Here is a 22,994-nt window from a genome sequence, read left to right as displayed (position 1 = left end):
CCATGAGCAAAAGACCCACCCCCAAGTAAGTTGGGCAGTGTTCTTTTCCCCTCAGGGTCTTAAGTCCAGCAACCCGAAAGTCCCTTTAATGTGTCCGTCCCTTCTCTGTACCCCACTCACAGTTGCTGTCCTTGGCCAGTGCAGCCCCAGAGTTCAGAGGTTCATCTGCAGAGTTCACCTCCCACCCTGTGTGGAAGGCGGGGGGAGGGGTAAGGAGGCACCTGCTGCATTGCTCGGGTACTCATTCATCGCCCCAACGGCTGATTGCCATGCCCCTGCAACCACCTCTGGCAGCATAAAACTCTCGGATAGGCTTAAGTGGCACTATCGTGCTGCAAAGGCCTCACACTGGTCTGGTGCATGGGTTGAATTTCACCCTCCTTGGGAAAACCCAGTGCTAGCAGACATCCCCAAAGCAGGGTGAGCAATCTGCAACGCCAGCAAGTGGCAGGGGAGCCCCTCTGCTGGGTGCGTTCAGCAGCTGGGTTTGTCGTCTGTCGCTCTTAGGAAAATAACACTGGTTTATGCGAAGGGCTCTGCTCTGGCCCTCTCTACTAGCTTCTCTTCTGGCTGCTTGCCATGTCTCTCCGCCAGCCACCCTGCTGGCTGCACCTCTCTGCCAGCTGCCCACTCATCAAGATGTCTTCAGGCCCCCCCACAAACACACACTTAACAGCTCTCAATGATTTCAGCTGTTGTGGTGGAGCTTCACTGCTGGTGCACACTGGGCAGTCTCTTGCAATAGAGATACTGTCCCAAAGTAGGTCTAATACTTAGACCTAGGTATCAGTGATTTCAGCTCTGCAGCATGTAACAAGACTCTCGGTTGGTCTAAATTAGCTCTTTTATTATATCATGGAGCAAGAAAAAAGCAAATGGTGTCCAGGACCCACACCACCCAATACAAATACCCGTCTCCACCTTCTCTCAACTCACTTGGGCTTTGAGACCCATGTACAATGACCAGAGAGCAAGTATGCAAAATTGGGATGGGGGTAATAGGAGCCTATATAAGAAAAAGACCCCAAAATCAGGACTGTCCTGATAAAATCAGGACATCTGGTCACCCTAAACCCATGTCTCCTGCCTAGCAAGTGCTGTTCAGTTGAGGGTGAGTTCCTCCATTGGGGTATGCCAGGTACGGTTTTGCTATCCTCGGTTCACACAACTAAGGATAGCAACCCTTTATTACTCCTTCCCCAATAACAAGGAAATTGGGGATCCAACAGCATCTGCAAGTGATCATTTGGGCAAGCAGTCCCATTATGCTGAGCACCTAGGCAGGGAAGGTGTATCCATGCAAATGAGATCAGCTTCTGAAGTCTTCTTCCCACAGCTCACCACTAGATGTCTGTTTACATAAGCAAGAACATGTCTCATCCATAACTCTCTAACTGACAAGTGTCCAGAGTCCCTTGCTTGATCAGTCTGCTTGTTGATTACCTCTCTTCACAGATCAGATTTTAACAAATCCAGGCAAGATCAGAAGTTGTGTCCTAGAAAGAAACTTTCATGTGACTGGTTTGGTATGGCATGTGCAACATTTCAATACGCAAACACGAAGTTTGCATGTTTGGCCTATAATGAACCTGATTGTTCTGTTGAAGCTCCGAAAGCTTGTTTCATGGTTTGAATAAAGTGTTCTGTGAAGCCACTTGTTGCAGGATGGTACAGTGCAGATGTAACATGATTTGATGCCGTTACTTTTCATGAAAGCTTGGAAATCTGCTGAAACAAATTGTGGATCATTGTCACTTACAACATGTCCTGGCAGTCCCATGTGAGCAAAAGGGCTTGGTAGAACTTGTATGATATTTGCAGATGTTGTGGATGACATGCAGAAAACTTCAGTATCTAAGGGTTCCACTTAGACTATCAGTCCACTACTACTAGAAAATTGGTACCCAAGAATGTTTCAGTGACACGCAGATTAATTTGTTCCTAGGGAGCAGACAGACAGCTCCAAGGATGAAGTGGTGCCAGTCATATTGTGCACCCTCTGACAGCCAGAACAGAATTCTCCATGTCAGACAACCTTGAACAATTGTGATTTCATTCCTCCAATGGAAGAATAGCTTTAAGCTCTACACTTGTTCTGTCTTTCAGTCTTTTAAGATAGCTTCATATACCTCTGCTAAAGTTATGTCTTTGCTTGTTTCTTGTTTCAGAATTGCCTGACTAATAGGAAGTATGCTAATTTGTGCCACATTGAACATATTAACAGCTGTAGTCCATTTCCAGCATTTCCCTTTCTGAAGCAACTGATTCAGTGGGTACAACTGTTGCCAGGTTTTGCAAGAATTTATGGTAATAGTTAATGAACTCAGTGACTGAACAAACCTCTGTCATGGCTTCAACTTTCTCCGGTGTCTTATGCATAGTCCTTCAGCATCTGTGATGCGTCCACAATATGTAACTATTTCCTCGAAGACCTCACATTTGTCTGGATTCACCTGTAATCCATATTCTTCCAACCTTTTGAAAACTTGTACCAGATTCTTCAAATGATCCTCGTCACTGGATCTGGTGACAATGTCATCTAAGTAACAGCTACAGCTTGATCTATTTCCCTCTGCCAGACTTCCAGGATGGATGCCACTCCAAATACTAGTCGGTTATACTGGAACAAGCCTTTGTCAGTGATGATGGAGAGGAATTTCCTCAACCCTTCCTCTACTTCCATTTGCAGGTAAGCCTGAGCTAAATCCAGTTTGATAATTTCTTCACTTTGGCCAGCAGTAAGAAAATATCTTCAGTGCAAGGTAAGGGGTATTGTTAAGTATGGTAAGGTAAGAGTATGGGATTAATGGTCACCTTAAAATCACCACAAACCCTGACTGCACCATTTTTCTTCATGACAGGAACAATGGGAATCACCCATTCATTCCAGTCAGTCGTGGTTAGTATGCCCATACCATCCAGACATTCCAGCTCCTTGTCAGCTGCATCTCTGATAGCAAGTGCTATTTGTCAAACCTTGAAGAACTGAGGGTTTGCTCCTTCTGTCAGGATGATCATAAAGTCATAGGACTGGAAGGGACCTTGAGAGGTCATCTAGTTCAGTCCCCTGCACTCCTGGCAGGACTAAGTATTATTTAGACCAGGGATCAGCAACCTTTGGCATGCGGCCTGTCAGGGAAATCCGCTGGTGGGCCGGGACAGTTTGTTTACCTGCAGCGTCCACAGGTTTGGCTGATTGCAGCTCCCACTGGTCGTGGTTCACCGTTCCAGCCAATGGGGCTGCAGGAAGCAGCAGCTAGCACATCCCTTGGCTCGCGCCACTTCCCGCAGCCCCCACTGCTGGGGAACAGTATTCTGCACCAGGCCTGTATCAGCTCCCACCCTCATTCTCAGCACAGCCGCACTTGCTTACAGGCTCTTGGTGCTGGAGGACAGTTAAACCAGCAGCTGTGTATGAGCCCTACTGCTTTGTCACCATTGTTGGATCTGTTATGTCTGGACTCAGGAACCTGCTGATTAAGACACAGGCAGAGAGTTAAATAACCTACTTTTTTATTCAACTGATGCATTGTTTCTTGCTCCACCACACGCTGCTACTCCACTACAGGGGATCTTGATACATAAAGATGCCCTCTAGTGGTTAGCAAGGAATATGCACAATTACATTACAGACCTTACAGGAATCAGCAGGTGTGCTCCCCCAACTGGAATTTTTTTTAGTTACAAACTCCAAAATATGTGAGTTCATGTTGTTTGCAAAGCATAAGGTCATATTTAGGCCCTGATCTTGCCCTGTGTCCATGCAGAGCCCTACTGAAATCCTAGACTGCACTCTTTAAAAAAGTGTGAGCATGAATGAGCCTCTGCACTGCAGGAAAGGACAGAGGGCACTGGGAAACAATACACTTAGCCCTGGTCTACACTAGGACTTTAGGTTGAATTTAGCAGCGTTAAATCAATGTAAACCTGCACCCGTCCACACGATGAAGCCCTTTTTTTCGACTTAAAGGGCTCTTAAAATTGATTTCCTTATTCCACCCCCGACGAGGGGATTAGCGCTTAAATCGGCCTTGCCGGGTTGAATTTGGGGTACTGTGGACACAGTTTGACGGTATTGGCCTCCGGGAGCTATCCCAGAGTGCTCCATTGTGACCGCTCTGGACAGCACTCTCAACTCAGATGCACTGGCCAGGTAGACAGGAAAAGAACTGCGAACTTTTGAATCTCATTTCCTGTTTGGCCAGCGTGGCAAGCTGCAGGTGACCATGCAGAGCTCATCAGCAGAGGTGACCATGCAGAGCTCATCAGCACAGGTGACCATGATGGAGTCCCAGAATCGCAAAAGAGCTCCAGCATGGACTGAACGGGAGGTACGGGATCTAATCACTGTATGGGGAGAGGAATCCGTGCTATCAGAACGCCGTTCCAGTTTTCGAAATGCCAAAACCTTTGTCAAAATTTCCCAGGGCATGAAGGACAGAGGCCATGACAGGGACCCGAAGCAGTGCCACGTGAAACTTAAGGAGCTGAGGCAAGCCTACCAGAAAACCAGAGAGGCGAACGGCCGCTCCGGGTCAGAGCCCCAAACATGCTGCTTCTATGATGAGCTGCATGCCATTTTAGGAGGTTCAGCCACCACTACCCCAGCCGGGTTGTTTGACTCCTTCAATGGAGATGGAGGCAACATGGAAGCAGGTTTGGGGGATGAAGAAGATGATGATGATGAGGTTGTAGATAGTTCACAGCAAGCAAGCGGAGAAATCGGTTTTCCCGACAGCCAGGAACTGTTTCTCACCCTGGACCTGGAGCCAGTACCCCCCGAACCCACCCAAGGCTGCCTCCTGGACCCGGCAGGCGGAGAAGGGACCTCCGGTGAGTGTACCTTTTAAAATACTATACATGGTTGTAAGCAGTGTCAGGATGAGCTCCACCCTGACATCTGGTGGTGAGGTGTGGCAAGTTGTGGAAAAGAACTTCAGGGGCCGATCTCATTTGCATAGGCACACCCACCACGCCTAGAATGAGGCCATAGCTGCCCAAATGGTCACTTTGGCTGCTGTGGGATCCCCAGTGTCTCTGTTATTGGGGCAGGAAGAATAAATTATTATTACCCTGATTACGGGAACTGTGCTTGGAACTGCACGTGGCCTTTTGTTATGATGGAGGGATTCACCATCAACTAAGTAGCACTCGCTAGGCAAGGGTCATGGGTTCCAAAACTGTGTGAATGGAGAGAGGCTGGGGACAAGTATTAATACTTGGTGGCATGGGCCCCTTGGTGAGAGCCTTACATGCTAATTGCACTTCCTCCTCTCTCCACTGTGGAATATCAGAGCTAGTTTTGATTTCATTAGAAGTCTAGTTATAGGCTGCTAAGCTCACTTTGGGCTGACAGTGCACCAGCACCGGGGCTCCCCTACTATAAGCTGAATTCACCTAAGAGCTGAAATCACTGAGTGTTGTATTAAGTAGTGGGGGAGCCTGAAGATATATTGTGGAGCAGTTTGCAGGACGGCTGGTGAAGCAGTTTGATGCGGTGCAGTGTGTGGATGGCAGGAGCTGCTTGTGGGCCGTGGAGCTGAGTGAAGGAGTTCGTGGTGTGGCTGGCGGAGCGGAGCGCAGCTGAGCAAAGGAGTTTGTGGGGCGGCTGGCGGAGCGGAGCGCCACTATGGAGCTATGGGGCGGTCAGCTTCAGATCGCGTAAGGTGCCTCTTACCCCTGTCCCATTTCCACTCGGGTTGGAAGGTAAAAAGCTCTGCAGATTAGCTTTTGAACTCTGGGGCTGCCCTGACCAGGGACAGAGACTTTTGGGGCATTGGACTTTTGGGACTTTGGGTGATTTGGGGTTGCTGGACTCAAGAACCAAAGGGAAAGGGGCATGCCCCAATTTGCCTGGGGTGGGTTTTTTTTGCTCATGGGTTGTGTTATGAATCCTGTTGGTGGTGTTTCCCCAACATAATGCCACATTGTTTCTCTCTGTTATTAAAAGAGTTTTGCTACACTCAGACTATGTGCTTGCGAGAGGGGAAGTATTGCCTCTTGGAGGCGCCCAGCGGGGGTGGTATATATTTGTCCCAGGTCACTGGGTGGGGGCTCGAGCCGGTTTGCATTGTGTTATTGGAATGGAACCCCTAGATATTGAACCCGGCCCTTGTTGGTGCCAACTCTGACGGGCAGAAGGGTTACATTTTTGGGGGCTCGTCCGGGATCGCCGGGGTCAGTACCCCTCGCAAGCACCTGTTGAGTGATCCACTACATTGGGAAACAATTTATATTTTTTTTGTTTGTGCTTATATTTTGAGGAAATTACTGTTTGTATAATGGCTAATATGTCAGGTTTGTTGGGCCCTGGCTCAGCAGCTTCTAGCTCAGAGGCTGCAGCCTCGGCTGATGATTGGACAAAAGCTCTGGGGCAAATATTGGAAAAGGTTGTTCTGCCCCATGCTGAGTCAGACTCTTGTCGTAAGTTAAGATTATTTGCTGGGGAGGAGGAGTTTGAACCCTGGTTTGAGCATACCACTGAAATGCTGCAAGAGTGGGCTGTACCAGATGCAGAAAAGCGAAGATGCCTTATAGAGAGCCTTGGCGGCCCAGCATTAGATGTGATTCGCACCCTGAAGCTCATTGACCCTGGGGTCAGTGTGAAGGACTGCCTAGAGGCCCTTGAACACACCTTTGGGAGCGTAGAGGGCCCTGAAGACAGCTACTGTAAGTTCCTTAATTCCCGACAACAAAAGGGCGAGAAGGCTTCAGCCTACATACAGAGACTGGAGAGACTGCTTCAGAGAGCTGTCATGAGGGGAGCAGTGACTGCTGAGCAGATGGATCAGACCATACTGGCTCAAATTGTAAGAGGAACTCAGTATCAGAACCCGATTCTACTTCATCTCCAGCTAAGAGAACGACGGGAACATCCCCCAAGTTACTCCCAGCTGATAAAAGAGGTCCGAGAGGAGGAAGAAAGGCAGGCTGCCAGTGAGTTTTGGGAAGCCCAAACATCGGAGCCAGCCAGCACAACACCACTGCAAACGGCCAGTGTACTGATGGTGAGCACCAGAGAGGAACTTGCCCAACAAATGCAGGTCCTGACGGAACGGATAGCTGAGCTGCAAAGTACCGTTGACCGAGTTAAGACTTCCAGGAATAAGAAGCCTCAAACTGTGGCGATTGAGAAGCCTGCACTTAGAGCCACCATCCCCCCCAGGCGAAGGGGGAAAGGTCAATTCTTCTGCTACCGATGTGGTCAGGATGGACACAGTGCTGCCAAGTGCCGTAATGAAGAAAACCCCTCCTTAGTGTATGGAAAGCTGAGGATCAGTTGGGAGAGATCCGGTAGCTGCCAGAGGGTCTGGGGACGGGGACCCCCCAGGTCTGCAGGATTTGAAGGTTCCCCCAGAAAAGACTGTCCAGCTGGGATCCCTGCAGGACTGATAGGGCCTCGAGCAGAGGTCATGGTGAGGATCGAAGGGGTGGAGTGTAAAGCAGTGCTTGACACTGGATCTCAAGTGACTATTATATTTCAGTCATTCTACCAACAGATGCTTAGGCACCTGCCTATACAGCCACTGACTGGCCTTGGCCTGTGTGGCCTCAGCATGGATGAATACCCCTACCAAGGGTATGTCATAGTGCACCTGGAATTCCCAGAGGAGGTTGCTGGGGTAAGAGAAGAGGTAGACACAGCTGCCTTAATATGCCCTGACCCTAAAGGGACTTCTGATGTGTCTGTGCTGATAGGGACCAACTCCAGTCTCTTCAAGGTACTCGCGGATTACTGCAGAAGGCGGGCTGGGGACCAGTACCTGAATACCCTGATGATCCATACGCTTTGTGCTGAAGCCTATAGGAAAATTGAGAGCGCTAAAAGGGACACATCTGAGCTACCGCTTGGGGCACTGAAGTACGCGGGCACAACCCCCTTAGTAGTGCCTGCAAGGACGGAGCAAGAAGTGCTTGTCATGAGTACCTGTCTGAAAGGCAGTAAAGGGACGTTAGCAATGATAGAGCAGCCGATGGGAGGAGAGCTCCCTGAAGGAGTGCTGGTCCCCAGTGGAATCATAACCCTACCTGCTGAAGCCCAGGAAAGGGTGACTATACTGATTGCTAATGAAACGAGTCGTGATATTTTTGTGAAGCAAGGACAAAAGATAGCAGACCTCTTTGAGCCTGAGTCGATTGTAAAACCCCAGTGTGAAACTCAAGTTCCGACAATAGACCCAGCAAAGTTTGACTTTGGAGATTCACCAGTGTCCGAGGACTGGAAAGATCGCCTGAGGAAGAAACTTTGTGAAAGATCCAAGGTGTTCTCACTGCATGAGTGGGATGTGCAAAAGGAGTAGAGCACAATATCAGACTACATGACTCTCGACCTTTCAGGGAGAGATCTAGGAAGATTGCTCTCTCTGAGATGGAAGATGTGCAACATCATCTTCAGGAGCTGGCTGCGAATGGCATCATTACAGAGTCCCGCAGCCCATACGCCTCACCCATTGTGGTAGTCCGCAAAAAGAATGGGAAAATCCGGATGTGTATTGACTACCGCACCCTAAACAGCCGTACTGTGGTCGACCAGTACACTATGCCTCAAGTGCAAGACGCCTTAGACTGTTTGCTGGGAAGCCGGTGGTTCTCTGTGTTGGATCTTCGAAGTGGATACTACCAGATCCCTCTGGGAGAAGAAGATAAGGAGAAGACAGCCTTCATTTGCCCATTAGGGTTTTATCAGTTCAAATGCATGCCCCAAGGGATTTCTGGAGCACTTGCCACCTTTCAACGTCTCATGGAGAAAGTTGTGGGAGACATGAATTTACTGCAAGTGTTAGTTTATTTGGATGACTTGATTGTGTTTGGAAGAACCTTAGAGGAGCATGAAGGAAGACTTCTTAAAGTGCTTGATAGGTTGGAGGATTATGGTCTGAAGCTTTCAATTGACAAATGCCAGTTCTGCAGAACCTCAGTGAAGTATGTGGGTCACATTGTGTCCCAAGAAGGTGTGAGTACTGATCCTGATAAAATAGAAGCACTCACTACATGGCCACGTCCAAGTAACTACAGAGAACTCAAGACCTTCCTTGGATTTAGTGGCTACTACCGCAGATTTGTGAAAAACTATGCTACGATTGTAAAGCCTCTGAATGATCTTACCAGGGGACATCAGTCCAGCAAGAACAAATCTAAGTCCAAGAATAAGGGGAGGTCCCCAAAGCCTCCTGTGCAGAGACACAATGGCCCCTTTGCACCATTTGGGCCACGGTGGGATGAGAGATGTGAAAGGGCTTTTCGAGAAATCATTACTTGCCTAACTCATGCTCCAGTCCTAGTTTTTGCTGACCCAAGCAAACCATTTATCCTGCATACTGATGCCAGTTTGGAGGGTCTGGGAGCAGTCCTGTACCAGGAAGTGAAAGGCAAATGTAAACCTGTAGCCTTTGCCAGCCGAGGATTGTCTGATAGTGAAACTCGCTATCCCACCCACAAGCTGGAATTTTTGGCCTTGAAATGGGCCATCACTGAGAAATTTCGAGACTACTTGTATGGTGCTCAGTTCCAGGTGTGGACAGACAACAATCCACTGACTTATGTATTAACAAGTGCTAAGCTGGATGCTACAGGGCAGAGATGGGTGGCCGCCTTGGCTAGCTATGAGTTCAGCATTCAGTACCGATCAGGGAGAAGCAATGTAGATGCAGATGCATTGTCCAGGCGTCCGCAGGCTCCAGAAGTTGCTGTGATACCCACAGATGGAGTGAGAGCTATTTGCAGTGTGAGTCGCCGAGAGTCAGAGGCCCGTGAGGGCTTTCAGGGATGTGTTGCAGAAGCTTTGGGCCTGCCCCCTGAATGCATGCCTTCTGCTTCGGTGAACTATATTGCATTAGACCAATCTCCTTTGCCCATGCTCAATGCGGCTGACTGGCAAGAAGCCCAGTGGCAAGATATTGACATTCGTGATACACTACTTGCCAAAAGGGAGGGGCGAAGCCCAGCTGCGGTTGTCCCACCTAACCCGGAGGGTAAACTACTATTGAGAGAACGGACCAAACTAAAACTGATTCAGGGAGTGCTACACCGAATGACCACTGACCCTTTACAAAAACAACGAGCACAACTAGTACTGCCAAAAAAGTACAGAGCCCTGGCCATGAGGGCCCTGCATGATGACTTTGGGCATTTAGGGATGGAGAGGACCCTGGAACTTATTCGTAGTAGGTTCTATTGGCCCCGAATGGCTGAAGATGTTCGCAGGAAATGTGAGACTTGCGCTCGATGTGTTCAAAGGAAAACTCTGCCCACGAGGGCTGCATATCTCAAGAACATCACCAGCAACAAACCTTTGGAGTTGGTATGCATTGATTTCTTGTCTGTAGAGGTAGACAAGAGGAACGTGGGAAACATTCTAGTAGTGACTGACCATTTTACACGGTATGCACAAGCATATCCCACACGTGATCAGAGGGCCACCACCGTTGCTCGAGTATTGTGGGACAAATATTTCTCAGTCTATGGATTCCTGGCTCGGATACACTCTGATCAGGGGCGGGATTTTGAGAGTCACCTTCTGAAGGAGGTGCTGAAGATAGCAGGAATTAAAAAGTCTAGGACAACGCCTTATCACCCCCAAGGTGATCCTCAGCCCGAGAGGTTCAATTGAACCCTGTTAGATATGTTGGGAACTTTGCGACCAGAGCAGAAGGCAACCTGGAGCCAGCATGTCGCATTTCTGGTGCATGCCTACAATGCCACAAAGAACGATGCTACGGGAGTCACCCCATATCTCTTGATGTTTGGGCGAGAACCAAGATTACCCATAGACTTGTGCTTTGGTGTATCAGAGGATGGAGATAGCTATGAAACTCATCAGCAATATGTATCCCGACTAAGAGAAAAGCTGCGGGATGCTTATCGCTTAGCTACCACTGCGGCTCGAAAGAACGCAGACCGCAACAAACATCGATATGATGCTAGAGTGCGTTCGCAGGAGCTCCAGCCGGGGGACAGAGTCCTGCTGCGAAATTTGGGTATTGCTGGCAAACACAAGATAGCTGACAGATGGAAGGCAATACCTTACCTGGTGATGGAAAAGCTGGGAGATCTGCCGGTCTACAAGATCAAACCTGAAGACGGTCCAGGGCAAATAAAGACGGTACATAGAAACCTTTTGCTCCCTGTGGGGGAATTGGTAAGCACCCCTTGTGAGATGGGACATGGCAGGGCCGCCGGGCAGAACAGAGGTGCTAGACCAAAGCCACCATCCAACACAGACAGTGGGCCCCCTGCAGCTAACTTACCCCTATTCTGCACATCTGAGAGTGAGTCTGAGGAGGAAGACACAACCTTGGTGTATCCTGGGATGGAGACAAGATTTCGGTCTCGATCAGCTGAACCAAACGAGAGTTTTCCCTCTTCCGCCCTAAACCCAATGGCGGAACTATTTAGGCCCCTTTCTGATACCCCGGTGCTGCTGATGAGACCCCCCTGTGATGACACACACAGGTTATTGGACAATGGGGACAGACAGGTAGAGGATGTCCTGGGCACCTTGGACCCTCCAGCGTTAGAACTAGGAGTGCAGGGGCCTACGCCAGTAGCCGAGGGACCCTCCAGGGAAGCCTCTCCATCCGTCACTCAAGAGGATGTTCCCCCTACCTCGGCAACAGAGATTCTCAATAGACGAGACAGGGTGATAAGACCAGTGAAACGGTTAACTTATGATGCACCTGGGGTGACTAGTGAGGAGCCAATACATTTAGCACACTGGCTTGTGGAAGCTAAAGTGGGCTTCCTGAGGCCCTTTGGAGGCAACCAATGAGTTGGTATAAAGGGAGTGTGATTTGTCGGGACGACAAAGTCTCGGCTGGGGGGAGGATGTAAGCAGTGTCAGGATGAGCTCCACCCTGACATCTGGTGGTGAGGTGTGGCAAGTTGTGGAAAAGAACTTCAGGGGCCGATCTCATTTGCATAGGCACACCCACCACGCCTAGAATGAGGCCATAGCTGCCCAAATGGTCACTTTGGCTGCTGTGGGATCCCCAGTGTCTCTGTTATTGGGGCAGGAAGAATAAATTGTTATTACCCTGCTTACGGGAACTCTGCTTGGAACTGCACGTGGCCTTTTGTTATGATGGAGGGATTCACCATCAACTAAGTAGCACTCGCTAGGCAAGGGTCATGGGTTCCAAAACTCTGTGAATGGAGAGAGGCTGGGGACAAGTATTAATACTTGGTGGCATGGGCCCCTTGGTGAGGGCCTTACATGCTAATTGCACTTCCTCCTCTCTCCACTGTGGAATATCAGAGCTAGTTTTGATTTCATTAGAAGTCTAGTTATAGGCTGCTGAGCTCACTTGGGGCTGACAGTGCCCCAGCACTGGGGCTCCCCTATTATAAGCTGAATTCACCTAAGAGCTGAAATCACTGAGTGTTGTGTTAAGTAGTGGGGGAGCATGAAGATATATTGTGGAGCAGTTTGCAGGACGGCTGGTGAAGCAGTTTGATGCGGTGCAGTGTGTGGATGGCAGGAGCTGCTTGTGGGCCGTGGAGCTGAGTGAAGGAGTTCGTGGTGCGGCTGGCGGAGCGGAGCGCAGCTGAGCGAAGGAGTTTGTGGGGCGGCTGGCAAAGCGGAGCGCAGCTGAGCGAAGGAGTTTGTGGGGCGGCTGGCGGAGCAGAGCGCAGCTGAGCGAAGGAGTTTGTGGGGCGGCTGGCGGAGCGGAGCGCCGCTATGGAGCTATGGGGCGGTCAGCTTCAGATCGCGTAAGGTGCCTCTTACCCCTGTCCCATTTCCACCCAGGTTGGAAGGTAAAGCTCTGCAGATTAGCTTTCGAACTCTGGGGCTGCCCTGACCAGGGACAGAGACTTTTGGGGCATTGGACTTTTGGGACTTTGGGTGATTTGGGGTTGCTGGACTCAAGAACCAAAGGGAAAAGGGCATGCCCCAATTTGCCTGGGGTGGGTTTTTTTTGCTCATGGGTTGTGTTATGAATCCTGTTGGTGGTGTTTCCCCAACATAATGCCACATTGTTTCTCTCTGTTATTAAAAGAGTTTTGCTACACTCAGACTATGTGCTTGCGAGAGGGGAAGTATTGCCTCTTGGAGGCGCCCAGCGGGGGTGGTATATATTTGTCCCAGGTCACTGGGTGGGGGCTCGAGCCGGTTTGCATTGTGTTATTGGAATGGAACCCCTAGATATTGAACCCGGCCCTTGTTGCTGCCAACTCTGACGGGCAGAAGGGTTACATGGTTTAAAAGCAAGCATGTGAAAGGATCAATTTGCCCTGGCATTCGCGGCTCTTCTGGATCTACTCCCAAATCCTTTGCAAAAGGTTTTTGGGGAGGGCAGCCTCATTGCGTCCTCCATGGTAGGACACTTTACCACTCCAGGCCAGTAACACGTTCTCGGGAATCATTGTACAACAAAGCATTGCAGTGTATGTTTGCTGGCATTCAAACAACATCCGTTCTTTATCTCTCTGTGTTATCCTCAGGAGAGTGAGATATCATTCATGGTCACCTGGTTGAAATAGGGTGCTTTTCTTCAGGGGACACTCAGAGGTGCCCATTCCTGCTGGGCTGTTTGCCTGTGGCTGAACAGAAATGTTCCCCGCTGTTAGCCACAGGGAGGGGGGAGGGTTGAGGGGGTAGCCACACGGCGGGGGGAGGCAAAATGCGACCTTGTAACGAAAGCACATGTGCTATGTATGTAATGTTAACAGCAAGGTTTACCCTCAAAGAGTGTAGCGACTGTTTTATAAAATGTGTCTTTTTAAATACCGCTGTCCCTTTTTTTTTCTCCACCAGCTGCATGTGTTTCAATGATCACAGGATCTTCTCCTTCCCAGAGGCTAGTGAAGCTTAGAAAGAAAAAAAAACGCACTCACGATGAAATGTTCTCCGAGCTCATGCTGTCCTCCCATACTGACAGAGCACAGACGAATGCGTGGAGGCAAATAATGTCAGAGTGCAGGAAAGCACAAAATGACCGGGAGGAGAGGTGGAGGGCTGAAGAGAGTAAGTGGCGGGCTGAAGAGAGTAAGTGGTGGGCTGAAGACAGGGCTGAAGCTCAAATGTGGCGGCAGCGTGATGAGAGGAGGCAGGATTCAATGCTGAGGCTGCTGCAGGACCAAACCAGTATGCTCCAGTGTATGGTTGAGCTGCAGCAAAGGCAGCTGGAGCACAGACTGCCACTGCTGCCCCTCTGTAACCAACCACCCTCCTCCCCAAGTTCCATAGCCTCCACACCCAGACGCCCAAGAACGCGGTGGGGGGGCCTCCGGCCAACCAGCCACTCCACCACAGAGGATTGCCCAAAAAAAAGAAGGCTGTCATTCAATAAATTTTAAAGTTGTAAACTTTTAAAGTGCTGTGCTTAAAGTGCTGTGTGGCATTTTCCTTCCCTCCTCCACCACCCCTCCTGGGATACCTTGGTAGTCATCTCCCTATTTGTGTGATGAATGAATAACGAATGCATGACTGTGAAGCAGCAATGACTTTATTGCCTCTGCAAGCAATGATTAAAGGGAGGAGGGGAGGGTGGTTAGCTTACAGGGAAGTAGAGTGAACCAAGGGGCGGGGGGTTTCATCAAGGAGAAACAAACAGAACTTTCACACCGTAGCCTGGCCAGTCATGAAACTGGTTTTCAAAGCTTCTCTGATGCGTACTGCGCCCTCCTGTGCTCTTCTAACCGCCCTGGTGTCTGGCTGCGCGTAACCAGCAGCTAGGCGATTTGCCTCAGCCTCCCACCCCGCCATAAACGTCTCCCCCTTACTCTCACAGATATTGTGGAGCACACAGCAAGCAGTAATAACAGTGGGAATATTGGTTTCGCTGAGGTCTAAGCGAGTCAGTAAACTGCGCCAGCGCGCCTTTAAACGTCCAAATGCACATTCTACCACCATTCTGCACTTGCTCAGCCTGTAGTTGAACAGCTCCTGACTACTGTCCAGGCTGCCTGTGTACGGCTTCATGAGCCATGGCATTAAGGGGTAGGCTGGGTCCCCAAGGATACATGTAGGCATTTCAACATCCCCAACAGTTATTTTCTGGTCTGGGAATAAAGTCCCTTCCTGCAGCTTTTGAAACAGACCAGAGTTCCTGAAGATGCGAGCATCATGCACCTTTCCCGGCCATCCCACGTTGATGTTGGTGAAACGTCCCTTGTGATCCACCAGAGCTTGCAGCACTATCGAAAAGTACCCCTTGCGGTTTATGTACTCGGCGGCTTCGTGCTCCGGTGCCAAGATAGGGATATGGGTTCCGTCTATGGCCCCACCACAGTTAGGGAATCCCATTGCAGCAAAGCCATCCACTATGACCTGCACATTTCCCAGGGTCACTACCCTTGATATCAGCAGATCTTTGATTGCGTGAGCTACTTGCATCACAGCAGCCCCCACAGTAGATTTGCCCACTCCAAATTGATTCCCAACTGACCGGTAGCTGTCTGGCGTTGCAAGCTTCCACAGGGCTATCGCCACTCGCTTCTCAACTGTGAGGGCTGCTCTCATCTTGGTATTCATGCGCTTCAGGGCAGGGGAAAGCAAGTCACAAAGTTCCATGAAAGTGCCCTTACGCATGCGAAAGTTTCGCAGCCACTGGGAATCGTCCCAGACCTGCAACACTATGCGGTCCCACCAGTCTGTGCTTGTTTCCCGAGCCCAGAATCGGCGTTCCACAGCATGAACCTGCCCCATTAGCACCATGATGCATGCATTGTCAGGGCCCATGCTTTCAGAGAAATCTGTGTCCATGTCCTGATCACTCACGGGACCGCGCTGACGTCGCCTCCTCGCCCGGTATCGCGTTGCCATGTTCTGGTGCTGCATATACTGCTGGATAATGCGTGTGGTGTTTAATGTGCTCCTAATTGCCAAAATGAGCTCAGCGGCCTCCATGCTTGCCTTGGTATGGCGTCCGCACAGAAAAAAGGCGCGGAACGATTGTCTGCCGTTGCTCTGACGGAGGGAGGGGCGACTGACGACACGGCTTACAGGGTTGGCTTCAGGGAGCTAAAATCAACAAAGGGTGTGCCTGTACATCAAGGAGTATTTCAGGCAGGACTGCACGGAGGGTTCCAATAAGAAATGGTGCACCTAAGTTATCGTTGTTATTGGAACAAGGAGGTTAGCCTGGCCTCTGATTGATACATGGCTAGATTTACCTCGCTGCACCTTCTCTGTGAGTGACTGCAGTGTGATCTAGACAGGGGAGGAGGCAAATGAGTACAAAACAAATCTGGTCTATTTCTTCTTCTGACCCACTCCATCTATCTTTTACATCTTTGGCTGGCAGCAGACGGTGCAGAAGGACTGCATGCCATCCACATCTCTTGCCTGCCTGGCAGAAGATGGTACAGTACGACTGCTAGCAGTCCGTATCGCCTGCCCGCTCACCATAAGACGGTTCAATAGGACTGCAGGACTAAAGAGAATGACCTGGTCAAGTCACTCCAAATTTAGTCCCTGCGCTCATGTCTGCCCAGGCGCTCCCAGCCGACGTGGCCAGGAGCACCTCGGACACGACGAGGACAACTACCAATCGTATTGCACCGTCTGCTGCCAGAAGGCAATGGGTTGCTGCTACTGTGCAGCAAAGCCGTACCGCGTCTGCCAGCACCCAGGAGACATAGGGTGACGGTTACCTGAGCTGGCTCCATGCTTGCCGTGGTATGATGTCTGCACAGGTAACTCATGAAAAAAGGCGCGAAATGATTGTCTGCCCTTGCTTTCATGGAGGGAGGGAGGGAACAGGGGCCTGATGACACGTACCCAGAACCACCCGCGACAATGTTTTAGCCCCATCAGAATGCTCCATTGTGACTGCTCTGGACAGCACTCTCAGATGCCCGATTGTTTGCCATTGCTCTGATGCTGGGAGGGGCGCTTACAGGGTTGGCTTCAGGGAGCTAAAATCAACAAAGGGGGTGGCTTTACATCAAGGAGTATTTCAGGCAGGACTTCATGGAGGGTTCCAATAAGAAATGGTGCACCTAAGTTATTGTCCTTATTGGAACAAGAAGGTTAGCCTGGCCTCTGATTGATACATGGCTAGATTTACCTCGCTGCACCTTCTCTGTAAGTGACTGCAGTGTGATCTAGAAGAATGAGTCCCCTAGACAGGGGAGGGGGGGAAGCAAATGAGTACAAAACAAATCTGGTCTATTTCTTGTTTTGATCCACTCCATCTATCTTTTACATCTTTGGCTGGCAGCAGACGGTGCAGAAGGACTGCATGCCATCCACATCTCATGGCTGCTCGGCAGAAGATGGTACAGTACGACTGCTAACAGTCCGTATCGCCTGCCCGCTCACCATAAGACGGTTCAATAGGACTGACTGCAGGACTAAAGAGAATGACCTGGTCAAGTCACTCCAAATTTAGTCCCTGCGCCCATGTCTGCCCAGGCGCTCCTGATCGACCTCACAGAGGCGACCAGGAGCACCTCAGACATGACGATGACGGCTACCAGTCGTACTGTACCGTCTGCTGCCACAAGGCAAGGGGTTGCTGCTACTGTGTAGCAATGCCGTACCGCGTCTGCCAGCACCCAGGAGACATAGGGTGACGGTTACCTGAGTGGGCTCCATGCTTGCCGTGGTATGGCGTCTGCACAGGTAACTCAGGAAAAAAGGCGCGAAACGATTGTCTGCCCTTGCTTTCACAGGGGGAGGGAGGGAACGGGGGCCTGATGATATGTACCCAGAACCACCCGCGACAATGTTTTAGCCCCATCAGGCATTGGGATCTCAACCCAGAATTCCAATGGGCAGCAGAGACTGCGGGAACTGTGGGATAGCTACCCACAGTGCAACGCTCCGGAAGTCAACGCTTGCCTCGGTACTGTGGAAGTGCTCCGCCGAGTTAATGCACTTAATGCACTTAGAGCATTTTCTGTGGGGACACACACACTCGAATATATAAAACCGATTTCTAAAAAACCGACTTCTATAAATTCAACCTAATTTCGTAGTGTAGACATACCCTGAGAGTTCAGCTTCATCACAAATCTATCAAATTAGTGTAGTTCCATGCTTTTGAAAAGCAATGGCAGGAAGTGAGCGGGAAACAGAAGCCCGTAGGGAATTTCAGTAAAGCAGAGATTAAGAAATTATTGCTGTTGACAGAAGCCCAAACCTTTATAAGTAAACACTTACCTGGAATGGTGAAGAGGGAATGCATATAAAAATGCAAATTAAATTTCCTGATCCACCCTAACACACTATAGTCCCTTCAGATTGACTTTAAACAATGTTACTAGGTCATAATCCCTCCCTCCCGACCCCACAAAAACAATAAAGCCATCCTTACCCAAATGGTGCACTGAATGCAGATGTTTTCAGCTTCAAAGTGCTTTGCAACTATTTTCTGTCTAACAAGATAAACGGTCAGCAAAATACACACCCCAATGGGTTCAACCATCTAAGTGAGAACATGACGGAAGAGTTTTAAAATAGTATTATTCATATACAGGTTTGGCATCCGGCATTTCCAGATCACTCTGATTCAGAACTCTGACCTGCTTCACTGATCCAGACAGTTATAGCACATACTAAATGTTGCTCAAGATGAAACCAGTAGATGAAGCCTGTGTTGAGTGTGTGTCTTTGTGCGGGCACTTCACTTTAAAGGTCTGTTCCCATCCTGCTGAAAAAGCTCTTCCAGAACCCTTTTGTGAGCCTGTGCAGCCAGAAGTGGACCAGGAGTGCCCCGGGTAGCAGCTCAGAGCTTTTCCCATTTCTTATAAAAAACTTTTTCTGGGTACTGGTAGCCATATTTAGTTGCTTAGAAGTCGTAACTGTATCTATTAAACTGAGCTGTCTTTCCTACAACCTTGTCTCAGTTTCTTGTCTTAACGGGACACCTTCAGACAAGCTAGACAATTTAAAAGTAGTTCCAGGCACTATACCTACCCAAGTCACCCTCCCAATATTTTTGCTTTAACAGTCAGATTTTCCTTTCTTTCTTTTTCTTTCCTTACTTTTGTTTTGTTTAAGTGTTTCTTCTCTCCCCTCTCGTGTGAAGAGACCACAGGGGAAACTCACTATACAGAGGCAACAGTTAAACTAATGATGTAGCTGTATGATCTGATTCTCCACTGCCTTGTACAGTAATTTACTCCTAGGCAAAGCAAGTGTAAATTGCTAACAACTCAGAATGATAGTGTTTTACACTCACTCTGCACAGGTGTAAGTGACTACACAAGGCAAGTGGAAAATGGGGCCCAAAGTACTTCCATCAAATGCACAAACACAATATAGATATAGCACCTGTTCCTGCACTTTGTTGTTGTGCAGACAGATTGCTGTGCCCATGTTGAGCCTCATTAAAATCAGTGGGATTCCACATGGGCGCAGCAGTCTGCTGCATGCAACAAATTGCAAGGTCAGGGTCTTGTTAGGCAACGCTCCATTTTAAAAGTATCTTTAAAGGCTTCAAGTACTGCGTGACTGCACTTAGATTAGAGACCATCTCTGCCAAGTAACCCATTTTTGTTTATCCCTTAAGAGAGGCGTCACTATACTTCTGTTTATAACTATTTGATTTTCATTTAAGAAAATGGAAAATCACTAAAAAGAAAATTACTACTGAATGCTGACCTTTATTATGCACTCAAAGACACAAATCAACTGGGTAAGACAGATTTTTTTCTTCTTCTCTGTCAAATAAATATTTTAAGCTAGCAAACATCAGATCAGCATTAAGCACTGAGCCTGTAAGGAAACACATACTGTTAAGAATTATTTACAACTATAGATGGTTAAACATTATTGCAGTGGAAACAGATGATAATATAAATATATTCAAAGGCTTCATTTTACAATACCTGAAGCACAACAAATCTGTTCAACAGCTGAAAAGGTTAAGAAACTGTCAAATAGATCAAAGACCACAATCAGCAATGCTGAAAGACAAAACAAAACAAACCCCTCCCCGCAAACAGCAATTTAACATTACACTTCAGAGTGCTCTACGGAGTAAAAAAGAAAAATAAAGCAGTGCACGAAATTTCTGCATATTTTACATTATTAAAAAAATAGTAATTGACAGCAGTATGAAAAAGAAATAAAGACACCAACTCACAAAGCCAGCTGGGCTGTTGCGAAAACATCAACAAATCCCAGTATTTTGGAATCACTAATAAAGCTGTAGTTTAAAAAGGTAACCATTTGTAAAAATGACAGCAGCATGCATATTCAGGGCTCCTCTGTAACTCTTTCGTTAGTTGACAAATGCTTAAGTAAAAAACATTCTTTATGATGTCGCATTCTATGAGTTGTGTAAAACAGATTGCTCAAACAAACAGTCTATAGTTTTTGGACTGGTATAACGATCAATAATCAGGTTGATTTTACACCGGGATGCGTATTCCTCTTAGTGTATGGGAATAGCTATGCCAGTGTAAACCACTCTTATATAGATATCAGTGCATTCACGCTAGGGAGTTGTTCCACTTTAAGTATACTAGTATAGTCAAAATATTATAACTTGTGCATGTAGACAAGCCCTTAGTCTTATTCAGGCTAAGCTCACGTACTGGCTCCAACTGGAAGTTTGTGTGAATGAAGGCAAGCAGGTTTTTCTCTGCAGTTATTTGTACATGAGCGGGGCTTTAAATGGAACATGCTCATTTCAAAAAAAATTTCTCTGAAGAAAAAGCACATTTAAAAAATAGTCCTGTAGCCACAAATGGGGAAATTTTCAAAAGGCACAAAGGGGATTTAGGTGCTCAGCTCCCAATGACATTCGGGGGAATTGGGTGCCTAATCCCCTTTGTCATCTTTAAAAATATCCTCCCAAAATTATTTTAAAAATATGAATGAAGTGCATCTGCCTTAACAGAAAGAGTTTACATGAATGTTCCAGGCCTCCTGACATGGCAACGTAGTTAACAATTAACAAAGAGAATGATGCTAGAAAAGCTCTGGACTGCTACATATTTGAACAAAGACAGTTTCTAATTTCTGCATAATCCTTATATAAACACACACACACACATTCAGTAAGCACGTATTACATTATTTCTGGTTTCAAATTTTTGGTACAAAGTTTATTTCAGTGGTTCCCTCAGCATTCATTCTTCTGACAGCTTCTTTTTATTTTCCTCTTTCCCTTGTTGTTTTCTTCAGGCATTAAAGCAAACTAGGCCTCTACTGAAAGCAATAATGGAAATTACAAATATTTTAACAGTGGCACTCATTCATATCTTCACCTCAAAAAAAAAAAAGAAATCCAAAGACAAGACCCATACTGATCCATAATGCCATGAGGCTTAGTTTTGTAATATTGAGAAGCATCCCAGGCATTCCCAATTGTATGTGTAAGTTGTACAAGTGTATGCACAACTTTCAAAGTTTGTGCAGAGCCTGATAAATAAGACACAAATATCAGTTACATTTACTTTTTCTAAGAACTTTTACTCTGTAAAATGTTTGGTCACTCAAAGCTATAAGCTTAATCACATATCAAAGAACACAGGCAATAAAGCCCATCTTACTAGAACGTACAGTATTAAGCTGGACAAAAATCTAGTGGTCACTGAAGCCCCTTCAAAAAAGGTCTAAAACAGAAAGTTTCCATCATGTATCAGAATAAAAATGTACTGTATTAAAATTTGTTTTACAAGTAGTCTTTTAATCAGTCTTCTATTTACAGTGCAGAACTTCTACCAGCTGCAGTAGTTTAACTTTGGCACAACACTAAGTTCCAATCCTTTTGAGTATTCAATCCTGTGTGTGTCCCAAAATTTTCTTGGTTTCACGAAAGATTAGGCCCATTCACAGTAAACCAGATATCTTGCTTCCCCTTCACCACTTTGGGCAGCTACAAAGGAAAGACACTGTAAGCTACTGAATCATTCAAGAGAAAAACGCTTTTTTCTAAAATGCCACAACGGCTTCCTTTAACATGATTACATACAGCAGACGTAGATCATACCGCTTGCTACATGCTGTTCACCTCCCAAAGCTTTGCTGGTCATTAGTCAATCACTTTTCTTGTACTTCAAATACCCTACAAAGCATTAACTTGATTGCATTTCACATGTGAAACAAGACACAAATATATTGCAGTTACTGAAAACTGCAGAGCACTATCATTTATGTAAACCAAATTGATTCCTGTTAACTCTCCTGTGCACATGAAGAGTGGAATCCAGTGCAACATTTTCTATAAATAAAGCCTTCCCAGGGAGGACAACTAATTTTTAATATTGGTATTATACAAACTGCAAATATGCCCAGATCAGACTACTTGACATATCTAGAAACATTTTCAGAAGCTGGGACTAAGGAAGAAAGCTACTTGGAAGTCATAACATACCAGGAATTCCTGTGGTTTGTCTTGTCAGAACACAGCTGATGGCTTTGCAACTCATGCTTTCCCGTTATGTTAGCAGATAATTTAGGGAAAGTATCATGGAATCTTTTTGATCCGAAGAGGCACATGAAACACTTTACTCAATAGAAGGCAAATAATATCTCAACTTAATTTACTGTGCTGTGATAAATAAAACCCAAGATGTCTATAGCACCTTTCACCTCCAAATGCTCTACAAACTGAAATTGAAATATAAGACAGACTATTAGATCCAGGCACCATTTCAGCCACAACTATAGTGCTGCCAGCTCTGGGGTGAAATGTGGAGGTGGCGTGGAAAAAAGGCACACCACCACACAAAAGTTTAGGACAGCGAAGGAAGGCAAGTACCATATCTAACAAACTGCAGAGAGAATTCAGGTACTGAATGCAATGATCAAAGCTGGAACTTGGCCAGGACACAAGTTAATCCATACTCCTGTGAAGAGTGCCATAGAATTATTAATGACCACTCTGTGACCTTGGGAATCTTGCTTAAGCCAAATTTTTCAAACTTTAGTACTCACAGTCAAGGAGCTAAAAAACTGCCGAGTTTTCAGAGGTGCTGAGCACCCAGTGAGCTCACTGAAGTCAGTGGCACGTACTGGAACTCAGTACCTGGGAAACATCAGGCCATTAAGTTTAAGAATATAGGCCTTAACCCTTCTAAGCCTCAGTTTTCCCATT

General features: G+C 47.4%; 1 protein-coding gene across 7 annotated transcripts in view; it reads right to left on the bottom strand.

Moving 5' to 3' along the window:
• Positions 1-19,498: 19,498 nt before the first annotated feature.
• ZHX1 (zinc fingers and homeoboxes 1) overlaps positions 19,499-22,994 on the bottom strand; it is a 43,427-nt gene continuing 39,931 nt past the window's right edge. For 5 of the 7 annotated variants that reach the window (XR_012157092.1, XR_012157091.1, XR_012157094.1 and 2 more), the window contains one exon: positions 19,522-21,773. The gene's annotated coding sequence lies outside the window, so the exon portion shown is untranslated. Of the gene's footprint in view, positions 21,774-22,994 lie in introns of all 7 variants that reach the window. The other 2 variants (XR_012157096.1, XM_073330205.1) reach the window with 2 other exon arrangements.

This window comes from Lepidochelys kempii, chromosome 2, assembly GCF_965140265.1.
Source record: "Lepidochelys kempii isolate rLepKem1 chromosome 2, rLepKem1.hap2, whole genome shotgun sequence".
Classification (NCBI taxonomy): Eukaryota; Metazoa; Chordata; order Testudines; family Cheloniidae; genus Lepidochelys; species Lepidochelys kempii.
Note: the sequence above shows the minus strand (reverse complement) of the source record. Positions and strands in the feature narration are given on the sequence as shown.